Consider the following 15,231-nt stretch of genomic DNA (forward strand, 5'->3'; position numbering starts at 1 on the left):
AATGATGGGGATGAGATCACATTTTGGGATGTATAAGAATTTGGAATTTTAGTAGAAGGGCAGAGGGAAGCTCTGAGGGTTCTTTTAAGCAGGGGATTGACAAGATCAGATCTGTACTTTAAAAGATAATTTGCTGGGGCGCCTGGGTGATTCAGTCGTTAAGCGTCTGCCTTTGGCTCGGGTCATGTTCCCGGGGTCCTGGGATGGAGCCCCGCATCGGGCTCCCTGCTCCGTGGGAGGACTGCTTCTCTCTCTTCCACTCCCCCTGCTTGTGTTCCTGCTCTCGCTGTCTCTCTCTCGCTGTCAAATAAATAAATAAATCTTAAAAACAAATAAATAAAAGATAATTTGCTGTTCTACAGAGTAAGGACTGCAGAAAGCAAGCATAGCTGTGGGAAGGAGCACTTGAGCTGTGAGGATCCAGGTGATCTAACTTCCCTGGCAGCAGATACAGCCTCTCTCAGCTGTTGAATTTGAGTATCTGTTCCAAGGGTAGGGATTGATTGTTATCAGTCTGATTATAATTGCGTGCACTTAGGTTATCATTAGCCCCAAGAGACCTACCTGTCTCCGTGAAGAACATCATTGTGCAGTGATCCTGCTGACGGATGAAAGCTGTCAAGATAACTTGGCTGTGAGATGCCATTTAGCTAGTTTGTATCCATGTGTGCCTCCCTGCCACCCCCTTGCAAGATTTAATGACCTAGTTAGGGAGAAAGTCCAGGCCTCTTGGCTTTTCTCCAAGTGTTCTACCACTAAAATGTTAGTATTACCTTTCTCAGAATTCTTCTGAATCATTTGCTGGCACTGTAAGTGGCCTTTTAAACTTTGATTTTGCCACTTTTCAGACTGTTTGTACTAGTACTTTTCACTGTAGGAATTTGAGTTGCTTTGGTTACTTGAAGAAGGCCTTTTCACTTGCCTTTGCTTTTTAAAAATGGGAGTAGCCTGTGATAGGAATGTTACTGGCTCTTGATATGTTAGTTGGCAAACTTGTAGAGGCAGCCCTTAATAAAGGTCACTTCGGAAGAGTATTAGTTGGTTACTTACCATTCTTGGCATTCTTCTGGAATGATACAGGTTTATGGCCTTTTTATTAAGTTCCTAAAATCGAATGGTCTTTAAATAGAAGCAAGCACATATAAAACTTAGTGACTCCAGACAACACTGGCCTTACTGTATTAGGTTATAGAGTGAGGTTTGCACCCGTAGGAATATGGGGTTTGGAGGGGGAATGGAGAACGGGTGTGAGAAGGCTGTATTGGACACATTCCAGTTCCATCCATGCCATCTGCTCGGTGCAACCTTAACAGTGTGGAATGTGGACGTACAGCTTTCAAGCTCAGGTGCCTTTTGATTGCTCCTGACTAGGCTTTTACCTCTCATGATTTAACTGGTTGAATTGGGCTTTCTGTTACATAGTCAGTATGAAAAATGGAGTCAGTAGCCTAAGTTTTGAACTCATGTAATTATAAGATTTGACAAGCCATGATACATAGATTTTAATCGCTGTCTTTGAAATGGCCCACTCCAATTTTTAAATGAGACAGTGGAGGAATATATAAATTCAAGGACTGACAAGTTAACACAAAACAACCCTCCCCTTTCCAAAAAAAAAAAAAGGCAGCAGCAAGACAACGCCCACCTTATTGTGTAGGATTCTGCACTGGGCCAAAGGGCTCAGGGAAGTGTGTATCATCTCTTCATCCAAATGTAACCCGGAATGTTCCTGATGGAGAAGACTGAAAAGAAGGGTTGGTGGTTTGGATAGGGTACTTGGTGCAAATAAGTTCTATAAGTTTACAGGCTGACATCTGCACTCTTTTTTTTTTTTTTTTAAGATTTTATTTATTTATTTGATAGAGACACAGTGAGAGAGGGAACACAAGCAGGGGGAGTGGGGGAGGGAGAAGCAGGCTTCCCGCGGAGCAGGGAGCCCGATGCGGGGCTCGATCCCAGGACCCTGGATCATGACCTGAGCCGAAGGCAGACACCCAACTGACTCAGCCACCCAGGCGCCCCTGACACCTGCACTCTTGAGGGGATTTGATTGCCAGAGGGAGGGATTGTCCTTGTATGGACAGCAAAATTAAGCCCCTTTACACAGTGGGTTCTCTGAACAGAAAGTCAAAATAACAGATGGATACAGGAGCAGGTGAGTGGTCTGAGGAACTGGGAAGAGGTGCACAGAAGTGAAGGAGTTGAGTTGAATCATGTTCATATATCACCAGATCTTCTCTTCCTCTTGCAGACGGTAGTAGTCACATTAGCCAGGTGATAAAAATTTTCATTTAAGATTTTAACATAGTCGATGCGGTGGGTAGTCAAAATCAGTCTGCTGATAAGGTTTTATGATGGTGGGGTACTTCTGTATTCTGTTCTTTCTAATGTGAGTTAGAAGTCAGGTATAGCTATTTGTTGTACTTTGATTTTACGATGTTTCAAAAGAATGTACCTGCAGTATGTTCCCAGGACCATGTGTAACCTGGGGAGTAGGAAGTGAGGTCATTGAGGGAGACACTGCATGGGTTTATGTTGGGATGAAATAGGGCGGGTGTTCTGTGCGTATGTAACTGAGAAAGGTATGCTGTTACCTAACATGAGTGTATTTTTGAGAATTTTAACTCAGAGACATGGTTTTCTGAACAGCAGCCAAATACATGAGGTCAAGGTGATTTCCTCCAGTAGGACCGCTGTCAGGGAAGAGTAGGCTGGGCCTGTTTTCCTTCTAAGTCTGAGGGCTACAGTAGTGATAAGAGGTGACTCATTGATCTTCATGAAAATTACTAGCTAAGGACTTTCAGGGAAGGGTGGTTGATAAGGAGGAGCTAGTTACTATTCTGGTCTGTTATCTAAGGGAAAATCATGAAGCTAGCATTTTATAGAAAATGCCATTTATTAAATTCCTTAGATGATCACAAGTGTTTTCTTAGTTATTTTTGGACTCCCCAACAGGACATGTTACTTTTATAGTTTGAAATTTATCTTGAAGTAATGGATGGTAGATAGGTCCTATATAGAAAATGTAGCAGAAGCTCCTGAAAATATGCGTATGGGGAGGGCTGGAGATTGTAGCTGTAATACATGGTACTAGCTGACTGTTCTTCCTTGTTGTCTCCTTCCTAGTTTGATTTTAGGATCTTGATTAATCTTATCTCACGGCCGAGGGTGGTCTGTAGACACCACTCTGGGCTGGGGTTGGGGCTGGGGGTGGGAGGGAGGCCTTGCGTAGCACACAGGTCTGACCGCAGCTTCTGTGACTTCCTTCCTTTCTCCTCCTCAGCTTCCGCATCTGTCACCTGAAAGCGTTGGCTGCCAGCTTCCCCAGCTCTGCCTTCAAGGGGCTTTCATTTGGAGAAACAGATCAATTCATCTAGAAGTCTTTTTGTTGTTAATCCCCAAGAAGAATCTTAGGAATTTTTTTCAAATGGGCCAGTTTTCTTCGGATTTTGCTGCTTATTTATCTGCCCTTTCCCTTTGGCAAACTCCCTTGACAGTGAGACACAGGGTCATCAGTTTAAGTATGGGAAGGAAATTATGGCCTTGAGCACAGTCAGAAAGAATCTGGCTCTCAGGCGCTTCCTGTGAGCCACCACTAAATTACAAAGACCGGGCCCTGACAAGGCTTTGCGAAGGGCCATCTTACACCACCACTCTGTCAGCGTTTCCATCATGAGCAGTTGTTTTTCACAGTGCTTATTATGACCAGGTTTGAAATGGCCTTTACACGGGAAGCATTTACCCACTGGGTGGGGGTAAAACAGCAGACTGAGTATGGAGGAAGGGTGAGTGTGTACGGATTGCTCTCAGAATTTCCCCTTTTCAACCCAGACCTGACCATGCCATTCTTGTCCAGAATCCTGGGGCTTCTTCAGGATGAAGTCCAGACTCTCCTTAGTGTGACAGTGCCCTCAACAGATTTGCCCCCAGCCTCTCCCGCCGTACATGCCTATTTCCTCCGTTCTTATGTCCTCTGGCCAGCACAGCATAATAGAGTAGGAAGACAGAACCTGGGGGGCAAAGGGGTGGGATGGTGTCAGGAGACCTGGGTTGTGGACCGGGCTCCCTCTCTCACTAAGTTGTTTCTTTTTTCTTGATCTCAGTAGTCACTAATCTGGATGAGTTTCCTGAATGAGAGGAAGAGAAGAAAGGGTTTGGGGGACACAGATCAGGAGGCTCTTTTTGACTCTCTTGTCTCTTGGCAAAATCTTGGGAATCAGACCACCAAGTGCCTGATCATTAAATGTCTTTAAGAGTCATGAAGTTTTTTGAGCTTTTATAAAACCCCTAGACTGCCATAGAACTTAAAAAGAATTTTTTTTTTTTATGTGGAATCCCAACATATAAAACAGATCAAATTGAGTTGCTCTGTTTTAAGGCTGAAAGGTCTGATGTGTCACCTGTTCAGCCTTCTCCATAGCCCTGAAGAACTGCCAGTTACATCCCGGGCCCCCTAGGGCACTGCGTCTCAGCATTTTCTCTGGCTGGCTACAGTGAGGATTAGAGTCACCTGTTTGACATGGCCCCAGGCAGAGGCCTAGTGTGGGAAGGGGGAGAGTGTATTGCAGTGGTTGCTCAGAGCGGTTGAGAGAGGGCCATGTTCAAATCCCAGCTCTATTTGCTATTTCGGTGTACTCTTGCTTCTTCATTTCTCTGATTTGTGCGTATTTATTTATATGATTTGTGTGCTTTTAAAAAACTGTAGAGGGCGCCTGGGTGGCTCAGTTGGTTAAGCGACTGCGTTCGGCTCAGGTCATGATCCTGGAGTCCCTGGATCGAGTCCCGCATCGGGCTCCCTGCTCAGCGGGGAGTCTGCTTCTCCCTCTGACCCTCCCCCCTCTCATGTGCTCTCTCTCTCTCATTCTCTCTCTCTCAAATAAATAAATAAAATCTTAAAAAATAAATAAAATAAATAAATAAAAAACTGTAGAGAAAAGTGTATAAAGCATGCACGGTATGAACAATTAATGAAGTGACTACCCTCAGCAACCCACGTTAAGAAATAGAAGTTCTAGGGCGCCTGGGTGGCTCAGTCGGTTGAGTGACTGCCTTCGGCTCGGGTCATGATCCTGGAGTCCCCGGATCGAGTCCCGCATCGGGCTCCCTGCTCGGCAGGGAGTCTGCTTTGCCCTCTGACCCTCCCCCCTCTCGTGTGCTCTCTCTCTCTCATTCTCTCTCTGTCAAATAATAAATAAAATCTTAAAAAAAAAAAAAAAGAAATAGAAGTTCTACTTGTATCCTTTTTCCACCGTATCTCCTTAAGTAGCCTCAAAGTAGGGACCTGAAATATGCTTTTCAAATACTGAGGTGTTAGTATTTGAATAGGAAATAATATTTTCCTTAATAACTTTTTGTTATTAAGTGCCTACATGTAACATCTTTTCATTCAGAAAATCCAGTTTGTTTTACACATATCGACTCAAATATTCATCTCTTCTAGAAGAAGACAGGGATAAATACCTCAGTGTAGGAGATTTTCAAATACGATTAATTGAGCTGATTCCAGGCTCTTTTGCATGTTCTTTCTTGTAAGGGTCAACTTTTTTCGTCTTTCTCAGACCTTTTTTTTTTTTTTTTTTTACCTTCATTTGAAATAAGGCAAGTGTGTAAGTAAATGTGGAGACCAGAAAGTGGAAAAGATGGATGGGAGTATTGATTTTGCTAGTGTGAGTCCTAAGTTCTTTAATCTGTGGATCCAAATTATGCGTTATTAATATTTGCTGGATTTAGAAGTTGGTTTTGTTTCTTCTGTTTCTTTGTGAACACTGTCCTTATCATCAATACAGGTTTATTAGGTAAAATAAAACCACTCTTTTTTTAAAAAGTTTATGCATGTGGCATGACTTTTATTACTTACAGTAGCCTGTTTTAGGACTGGCAGTTTATAGAATAATGCAAATGAGTAACAAGGAATAATTAGAAATAATGGCCTGAAATCCTCATGTCATCTTAGAATGCCATCAGGAGAACAGAATAGTAAGGCTTACTGTGGACTTGAAAATAAGCTGACCTATTTTCCCCAATTGACAGAAATGCCTGTTTCTTCAGCACTGTCCTCTGTTTGCAAGGCACATTTGGCTGGACAGTGCCTCCATTCTTGCATATTCAGAGAAATGTTTATGGAGAACATTGTTTTAAAAAAATTTTCTGCTGAGAAGTTTTAAAAGAAAAACCAAAACACCTAAAGAGATCGTAAGTGCTCAGAAGCAACTGCTGAAGTAATTTTACAGGTTTTCTTTAGCATTTCAAAAACAGTATAAAATTGATTTGAATACCAGGATATTCAAAGGTAAGACTTGGCTGTGATTTTGTTTCTTGGTTTGGTAAGAATCTGCGCAGACCGTATTCATGGTAAATAGGCTGTGATCCCGAGGCTTATTGGAGTGCATTGGCCTTGGTTTTGCATTTCCTTTGGCTTGGATTATTTTTACAGCTTATCAGAAATCGTCTTTCGTTGTTGTTGGCTTTCTTAGTATAGGTAACCCAGAGGAATCTTGCTGCATCAGTGGGAAAGATTTCTCAGCCTTAGGTTTGTCTTTGTTCGTAGTTGCTTTGATCAGATAGCTTGATTAGAACTCCAGAGCTACCTGGTAGAAACCTGCTGAGGATAAAGTTTAAGGAAGTGCTTTTGCTGAAAGCAGCCCCCTTCATTCACCAGGGGAATCTGATTTCATCCTGTGAATAACTTGGCTTAGAAATTTTATTTCTTTGGGACCTGCTTGTAGAGTTCTGCACACCTCAAAGCATGAGAACTGTGTCAGGATAAAAAATGGGCTGCTTGCTTTATTCAGTGTGGGCCAGCTAGGATGGTAAGGTAGCAGCATAGTTCTGTTTTTTTTTTTTTTAACCCTGGAATTCAGAGGTGTCTTTACCAGGGCTTGGGGAGAAAATGAATCGAGAGGAACAGGAAGAGACATTTGCAAAAATTACAAATGGAATGGCGGAGAATCTTCCGTAGCTGCTCTTTTCAAAGTTAACTTTAGGCCAGATTATTTTAAAAACAGACATCTAAGATATCAGTCCTTTAAATTGGCTTTTGATTTTTCTCATTGGACTTTCTGGAGAGTGCTGTCCATTGGGTTTGCACAGGGTATAGTGAGAGCTGAGTGCCCATACATACCCAGTGTCTAAGAATAGCCTGTCTGTTGCATGAGATTACATGTTTCAAGACCAGATGGTTAAACACTTAAATCAGTCTTTCCAAAGATCCAGATGACCCATTTCAGAGATTTCCTGTACCCAGAGCCCTGGGGATGTAGCAAGATTCATTCCCCGACTATGAGGAAATCCTCCCTCCTACATTAAACAAGAGTAGGTGTGTGTAGCCTGTACTAGTGGGAGCAACCTCCAATTGCTATTCTGGGCAAATATTTTCTCTTTGCTTCCTTTATAAATCTATATTTTTCTGCCCCCTTCCCCATTTTATTATTTGAATTTGCACTGGACTGAGTTGAAATAAAATTTGCCATATTCAAATGGAGTTTTCTTTTATGTTAGATGATCAACTCCTTAGCCGGTGTTAGTTTGCTGGATGAGGAGTTAAAAAGTAGTGGTGTTACTGACAGTAAGTAACATTGGTGGGATCAAAGATAGTGGTCATACGAGATTCTCACAAGTGAAAATACAGTCTCCTGGGGCGCCTGGGTGGCTCAGTCGTTAAGTGTCTGCCTTCGGCTCGGGTCATGATCCCAGGGTCCTGGGATCGAGCCCCGCATCGGGCTCCCTGCTCCGCGGGAAGCCTGCTTCTCCCACTCCCACTCCCCCTGCTTGTGTTCCCTCTCCGCTATGTCTCTGTCAAATAAATAAATAAAATCTTAAAAAAAAAAAAAAGAAAGAAAATACAGTCTGCTCATAGTCTGAGCCCTGGCTGCCCCTCTCATTTTCTACCTCCCGTGCATGAAAATTATTCCAGTCATTCAGTCTGTCCTAGAACGTTTCCAGTGCTTTTCCATTTTGGTCACCATTATTCTTACCCTTTCTCGTCTTTACAACATCTGGGTCGTCTTCAAGCCCTGCCAGTCTTCTGTGTGCCAATTCAAATTTCACTTCTGCTCTGATACCTTCCCTTAGCCACACTAGACCTGAATGATCTCCTCGTCCTTTCTCTGGAAACCAGGGAATGGTCTATGCCCTTGATTGTCTTGTGGCTTAGTTTTTCTTTTTTCTAAATAAAAATATTTTATCTGAGGTAAATGATAAGATTCTCATCAGCAAGGACAGTGCTCTGTTTCTTCTTTGTTTCTTTGCATTGTCTTAGCTCTATAAATAAGTTGATGGATAGTTCAGTTCTCAAAAGATTAGAGACTAAAGTAATAAAAAAACGATTAGCCCCTCTGAAATATTATGAAAGAAGGAGAGAATTTAGCTGCTCTGTCACTAGGACCATGAAGTGGCTACCTTTCTCTTGTATTCAGTATCAGAGGCTGTGTTGTGCTTGTTGAGTTTGATGTAGTCATTTAAGACGCTCCTCACGTGGTAATGAGATGAGCAGAATTTAGGGCATTGCTTCACATTCCAACAGAAATCACAGAGGAAATGTAGACTTCCTCTATGTCAGTCAGGTTCATAAAGGTTACATTTTCTATGTGTAGCTAAATAACCCTGACACATCATTTGTGTACATCACTATAAGGTTTTGTAAGTTTATCTGGATTTCACAGATAAATGAATTGGTTGAATAAGGACCTTGGACTTCACTTCCAACTTTTCTTCTCTGATTTATCTAAAGCTTTTCTTTATTTTCTTTCTTTCCAAAGTGGGGGCTTGAACTCCTGACGCTGAGATGAAGAGTCGGATGCTTAACCAACTGAGCCATCCAGGCACCCTGTGTAAAGCTTTTAAAGGAAAAACAAAAACCTTCTGAAAATTCACTCTAACATTTATTATTATAAAAATGGAAACATTTGGGTTTTTAAAGACTATCTTAGGTTTTTAAAATAATTTTATTTCATCGTAAGTGTGTACTTTTTTTTTTTTTTTAAGATTTTATTTATTTATTTGACAGAGAGTGGGGGAGAACGCACGCACAAGCAGGGGAAGCAGCAGGCAGAGGGAGAAGTAGGCTCCCCACTGAGCAAGGAGCCCGATGTGGGGTTTGATCCCAGGACCCTGAGATCATGACCCAAGCTGAAGGCAGCTTCTTAACCAGCTGAGCCACCCAGGCTCCCCTCTTTTTTTTTTTTTTTTTTTTTTAAGGTTTACTTATTTATTTAAGAGGGAGAGAGAGAGCACAAGTGGGAGAGGCATAGGGAGAGGGAGAAAGAATCTCAGGCAGACTCCATGCTGAATGCAGAGCTCAACGTGGGGCTCGATCGCATGACCCTGATATCATGACCTGAGCCACAACCAAGAGTTGGATGCTCAGGGCGTCTGGGTGGCTCAGTTGGTTAAGCGTCTGCCTTGGCTCAGGTTGTGTTCCTGGGGTCCTGGGATCGAGCCCCACATCAGGCTCCCTGCTTAGCAGGGAACCTGCTTCTCCTTCTCCCGCCGACCCTCCCCCTGCTAGTGCTCTCTCTCTCTCTCCCTCTATCTCAAATAAATAAAGATCTAAAAAAAAAAGAAAAAAAAAGAGTTGGATGCTGAACCGACTGAGCCACTCAGATGCCCTTATAAGTGTGTACTCTTTAATCCCCATCCCCTATTTCCCCTATCCCCCACCCACTTCCTCTCTGGTAACCATCAGTTCATTTTCTAGTTAGAAGACTGTTCTTGGTTTCTCTCTCTCTTTTTTTCCCTTTGCCCTTTTGTTTCTTAAATTCCACATATGAGTGAGATCATATGGTATTTGTCTTTCTCTGGCTGACTTATTTTGCTTAGCTTTATACTCTTTAGCTCTATCCATGTTGTTGCAAATGGCAAGATTTCATTCTTTTTTATAGCTGAATAATATTCCATTGTATATCTATACCACATCTTTATCCATTCATCTATTGATGGACACTTGGACTGTTTCCATAATTTCGCTATTGTAAATAATGCTTACACAGGGGTGCATGTATCCCTTGAATTAGTGTTTTTTTTATTTTTGGGGTAAATATCCAGTAGTGTGAGTCCTAGATTATAGGGTAGTTTTTTGTGTTTAATTTTTTGAGGAACCTCAGTACTGTTTTCCACAATGGCTGCACCAGTTTACATTCGTACCAACAGTGCACGAGGGTTCCTTTTTCTCCACATCCTCAGCAACACTTTCTTGTGTTTTTGATTTTAGCCATTCTGACAGGTATGAGGTGATATCTCACTGTAGTTTTGAAAGACTGTCTTATTCAAGTTCAGTGGTTCAGTAGACTGTAGATTTGTGTTTTCTTCTTACTGGAGCTTTTACATTCCATCCTTCCTAGTTCGTTTGGAAAAATCTATTCCTCTAGAAAATTCTCCTTTTGGAGTCTGTCTTACAGGGAAAATGTTTCCCAGTTAGATCCCCTCTTTTTGCTTTTCCTCTCTCCTGTGGATAGGAGTCTTACCATATATTTACTTAATGCAGACATTTTATTTTTATTTATTTATTTTTTAAAGATTTACTTATTTGACAGAGACAGCAAGAGAGGGAACACAAGCAGGGGGAGTGGGAGAGGGAGAAGCAGGCTTCCCACTGAGCAGGGAGCCCGATGTGGGACTCGATCCCAGGACTCTGGGATCATGACCTGAGCTGAAGGCAGCCACTTAACGACTGAGCCATCCAGGTGCCCTAATGCAGACATTTTAACCAGCTGCTGATGGTAATTCATAGCTTTGAAAACTCATTCAGAAATTTAAGGTGTTGAGAAGTATGAGGTATTAAGGAGGTTTAGAAAATGCTCTTTGCTTTGTTAGTTACAGTGCATATTTCCATTCTCTTCCTCTATTGGGATTAAGAAAAATTATGGTAACAAGTATTTTACTTCCTTTTTGCTAGCGGCTCCCTATGAAATTATTTCCTTACTTTATTATTATATAATATTATAGTATTGCTAGTTTGGCGGTATTCTGTCCATGGTTGTTTGAAACTAAATGCGTTTTCAGAATTTGTTGGCTCTTCTCAAAGGTAGAGACAGTAGTTTTGGCTATGGGTAATAGTGGTGGATCTGTGTCTTTCGGGACATTCCAGATCACAGAGCCCAGAAACCAGAAACATTTCCTCTTGGGAGCGTGGGGGTAGGGTGGGAGGGTGAGACACACTGATAGAGCTGTTGACAGTATGAACTTTAGCAGTCATAGTAATGCTGGATCACAGTGGCATTTCTGTGTCCTGTGAAATGTGTACTATCTTGGGAATGTTGCCACTTCTTGCCCTGGGTTTTGTAGAGGTGTTAAAAAAGAAAACACCCTCCTACCTTCCAGTTGAGCCACTCTTCAGGGAGCTGGTATGGTGGTTAAGCAAGTCAAATAAACAACTCCGGAAGCCTGGTAACAAGTTCTGAAAAAGCTCTCAGTTGTTGGCATTATGTTGTAGTAAGTGCAGCATATATTTGTAACAAAGAACTGAAAATATTCCTGAAGTATTTTCTTTTCTGAAGGAGTTCACTTGTGGTGTAAAACTACTAAATGTTGGGGTTTAGTTTTTCTAATAAAACTAGCTCTGTAAAGCTCAAAGATAAAAGTAGTTACTTTTCTCCCTCCACTGTAACTCTTTAGTTTTGAAAGGATTAATATTGGCAAATTATCAGAATGGACATTCAGATTTTGCTGTTTAAATAGCTTGGTTGCCCACTAAGAACACCGGTTCCTGTCAGATTTAAACTAAAGATACCACACTAAAGATACCACAAAGTCTTGAACATGCCTTGTCTTCTACTTTCTCTTTCTTTGTGGCCTTAAGATCATTAAATTTAGTGACTCAGCTAATTTTTTTTTTATCCACCTCTTAGAAAAGTTGAACGTGTTTGTGACCAAGCACTTAGGGTTATTTCCTTTAAATCAAGTGTTTGCAGCGTTTTTAGATTTATAACAGTCTTTGTTTACCGTGTAATTCAGTCCAATTGAGGAACTAGTAAAACTGCATTATCCAGACATCAAAGACAGGCATGTAAGAAGAGTGTACTTAGACCAGGGAGCCGATTAGGTTTCTAACAAGTGGGAAGTTACCAGGTGTCCCCAAATTAACCATTTCCATGCCAGCTAATTCTCTTTTTTGGTAGTTTTTTTTAGTTCAGTCAGTTAGCATTCTGGGTTTAAAACATCAGTTGCTCCGTTCTTGAGAGTCTCTGAGAGTGTTGCTTTCTTCTCTCCAGCACGCTTTAGACCGCTGAGACTTTGACTTGAATGGGCTACCCGGAACACCGTGCATTTAAAAAACTGAGTGGGGGGGGGGGGGTGCCTCGGTGGCTCAGTCCGTTAAATGTCTGCTTTTGGCTCAGGTCATGATCCTGGGGTCCTGGGATTGAGCCCCACATCAGTCTCCCTGCTCAGCGGGGAGTCTGCTTCTCCCTCTGCCCTCCCCACTGCTTGTGTGCTTTCTCTCTCTTTCTCGCAAATAAATGAAATCTTTTGAAAAATACTTTTCAAAACTGGGGAAACAAGGGGTTGAGTGGAGAATACATTTTAGCTTAGTTCAGAGTTGAGCTGCTATCTTTATTTCATGATTTTGAAGAGCAGGTTGGTGTTTTGTTTTCCTGAGATTTCTGTGAAGAAATAGATTATTCGGCCCACTTTATAGAGAAGAGGTGGGACAATCTGCCAGCTGCGTGCAGCAGTCCCTGGAAGTGGGACCCGTGTCACCAAGCTGTATTTCAAGATTGGTCAAGTAGGTGGCCTTGAGTCCTGCCAAACCCTGGGTTGGGGAATTGATAGAGAAGGGCTCTGTTGTGGGAGCACCCTTGACTTTAACTTCCATCAACATTCCTATCTGAGGCTCTGTTAAACCTGAGTCTCCTCAGGGGCTGAAACAAAACTGTGTATGCGTACTACAGTAATGTGCAAAAACACTTTGATTTTGTACAAATCTTTGCTATTTGGGTGTTTCAAAGGATGTGTGTAAGCATCTTACAATTTTACCTAAGTAAGCAATCACCTAGGGAAGTGGAGGTTGGGGAAGGTTTGTTTTTTTCTTTCCCACAGATGCCTGCTTGTTCCCTGTTGAAGTCTGGAACTTGGCTTCTTTAGGAGCATACCATTATAATCATTGAGATTTCTCTTTTGAAAATGGTCAAACAGGGGCGCCTGGGTGGCTCAGTTGGTTAAGCGACTGACTTCGGCTCAGGTCATGATCCTGGAGTCCCGGGATCGAGTCCCACATCGGGCTCCCTGCTCAGCAGGGAGGCTGCTTCTCCCTCTGACCCTCCTCCCTCTCATGCTCTCTGTCTCTCGTTCTCTCTCTCTCGAAAATGGTCAAACAATTTTTACATACCACATCTAGCCACATTTTGTTTCCATAGAGGGTTTGGCTTTCTGGGTCATCAAAGGAAGATATGGATGTTTGGGAAAGGTCTGTGACCTTTTGAGGTTATCATCATAGGGGACAACTTTCTTCTTCCATTCGTCTCCCCGTCGTCTTAGAATAATGTGTGAGGATCTGACTTCCTTTGGCGTTTCTTAGGAGACAGGCCTCACAAAAACATATTAAGGTTTTGGAAATGCTGAGTTCCTACTAGGCATGACTGAGATTCAAAAGAAGATTGTTCTTTATTTTGAATTCTCAGTTATCTCAGGAGACTGTTCATTTGGCTACAGGATCGGCAATCGCATGGTCATATTTGCATGTGTGAGTAGTTGGCAGTGCAGTATAAACAGTAGTTGCCAGAAGACCACGTATGGAGAGATAGCCAAAGCCTACAGATTTAACATTTCATTACTTCAGCCCTTTAAACTTTAGGTCCTTTATTTTTTTTAAATTTTATTTATTTATTTGAGATAGCGAGCAAGAGAGAGAAAGAGAGAGAGAGAGAACGAGCAGGGGAGGGGGAGAGGGAGAGGGAGAAGCAGACTCCCCACCAAGCAGGAAGCCCAACTCAGGGATCGATCCCAGGACTCTGGGATCATGACCTGAGCGAAAGGCAGACACTTAACTGACTGAGCCACCCAGACGCCCCAAACTTTAGGTCTTTTAAGGCGCCACTTTTCAGCCATATTCTGTGGTTCCCCTGGCCTTTGGGAAAGAATCCAAACTCTTTGAAAGTGGCTTAATCTGATCTCTGCGTACTTGCCAACACATCTCACCCACTCCCCCGCCCCCACACACTTGAAGGACCTTGCTTTCTTCTGCAGAGAGGAGTCTCCATGTTTCCTTCCCCTACTTCAGGTTTCTCCTAAGATGGAACTTCCTCCATAAAGGCTTTCCTCAATCAAAAGGCTGGATTTGGGGACTCTTTAATATGCTCTCATAGATACTCATTCCTTCAATTAATATTTGTGTCAAGCACTGTGTCATAGGCTGAAGATACAGAAGAAAAGAAGGAAGGGGTGGGCTTTGTCCTCACAGAGCTTATGTTCTTGTCAGGGAAACTACTCCATACTCACACCTTTTTTAGAAAAGTTTTTGATTTGGAAATAATCACAAATTTATAGAAAGTTGCAAAAATTAAAATAGCACAAAGGAGATCTTGTCCAGGTTTACCTGTTGTTAACTTTTTACCTCATTTGCGTTCTTTCTCTCAATATATATACATGTTTTTTTCTGGATCAGTCACATACATTATGGCCCCCCCCCCCCATTACTTCAGTGTGTATTTCATAAGAGTAGGGCTATTCATTCACATGGTAGTTATCAACTTCCTAAATTTACATCAATAAAATACTTTTATCTAATACTCTGTTCATAGTCTAGTGTTATTAATTGTTAGTAATGTCCTGTATTTCCCATTCTGGTGCAGAATTCATTTTAGGGTCAGATAATTGCATTTACTTAACGATGTCTCTTTAGGTTCTTTTGATCTGGAATGTTTACACAGCCATTCTTTGTTATGACCATGATAATTTTTTGAAAAGTACAGTGTGCACTACTTCCCCACCCCACCCCCATAACAGAATCTTGCTCATTTTTGGTTTATCTGATGTTTCCTTGTGATCAGTTTGAGGTAATGCATTTTAGGCCATTATACTGCATAGTAATGTATCCTCTTGGGGGTACCGTATGTGGAGGACCACAGTATCCTTCCGTTCCTCTTTAGTGGTGATAAGTTTCATTACTCACAATGTTAACCCAGTTTCTCTCTTGCATAATTAGTGGTTTTTTTGTTCCTCTTCCCTTTGCAACTAATAAGTAGCATATCAGGAGACACCTCAATTCTGTACAAATATCTTGATTCTCATCAAAATCCA

General features: G+C 42.0%; 1 protein-coding gene across 1 annotated transcript in view; it reads left to right on the top strand.

The window, feature by feature from the left end:
• The window catches only part of ARHGAP35 (Rho GTPase activating protein 35), a 126,377-nt gene that overhangs the window by 28,816 nt on the left and 82,330 nt on the right, over window positions 1-15,231 (top strand). The window lies entirely within an intron of this gene.

The sequence above is a fragment of the Mirounga leonina genome, unplaced genomic scaffold (genome assembly GCF_011800145.1).
Source record: "Mirounga leonina isolate KUSES-001 unplaced genomic scaffold, KU_Mleo_1.0 Mir_376, whole genome shotgun sequence".
Taxonomy (NCBI): Eukaryota; Metazoa; Chordata; class Mammalia; order Carnivora; family Phocidae; genus Mirounga; species Mirounga leonina.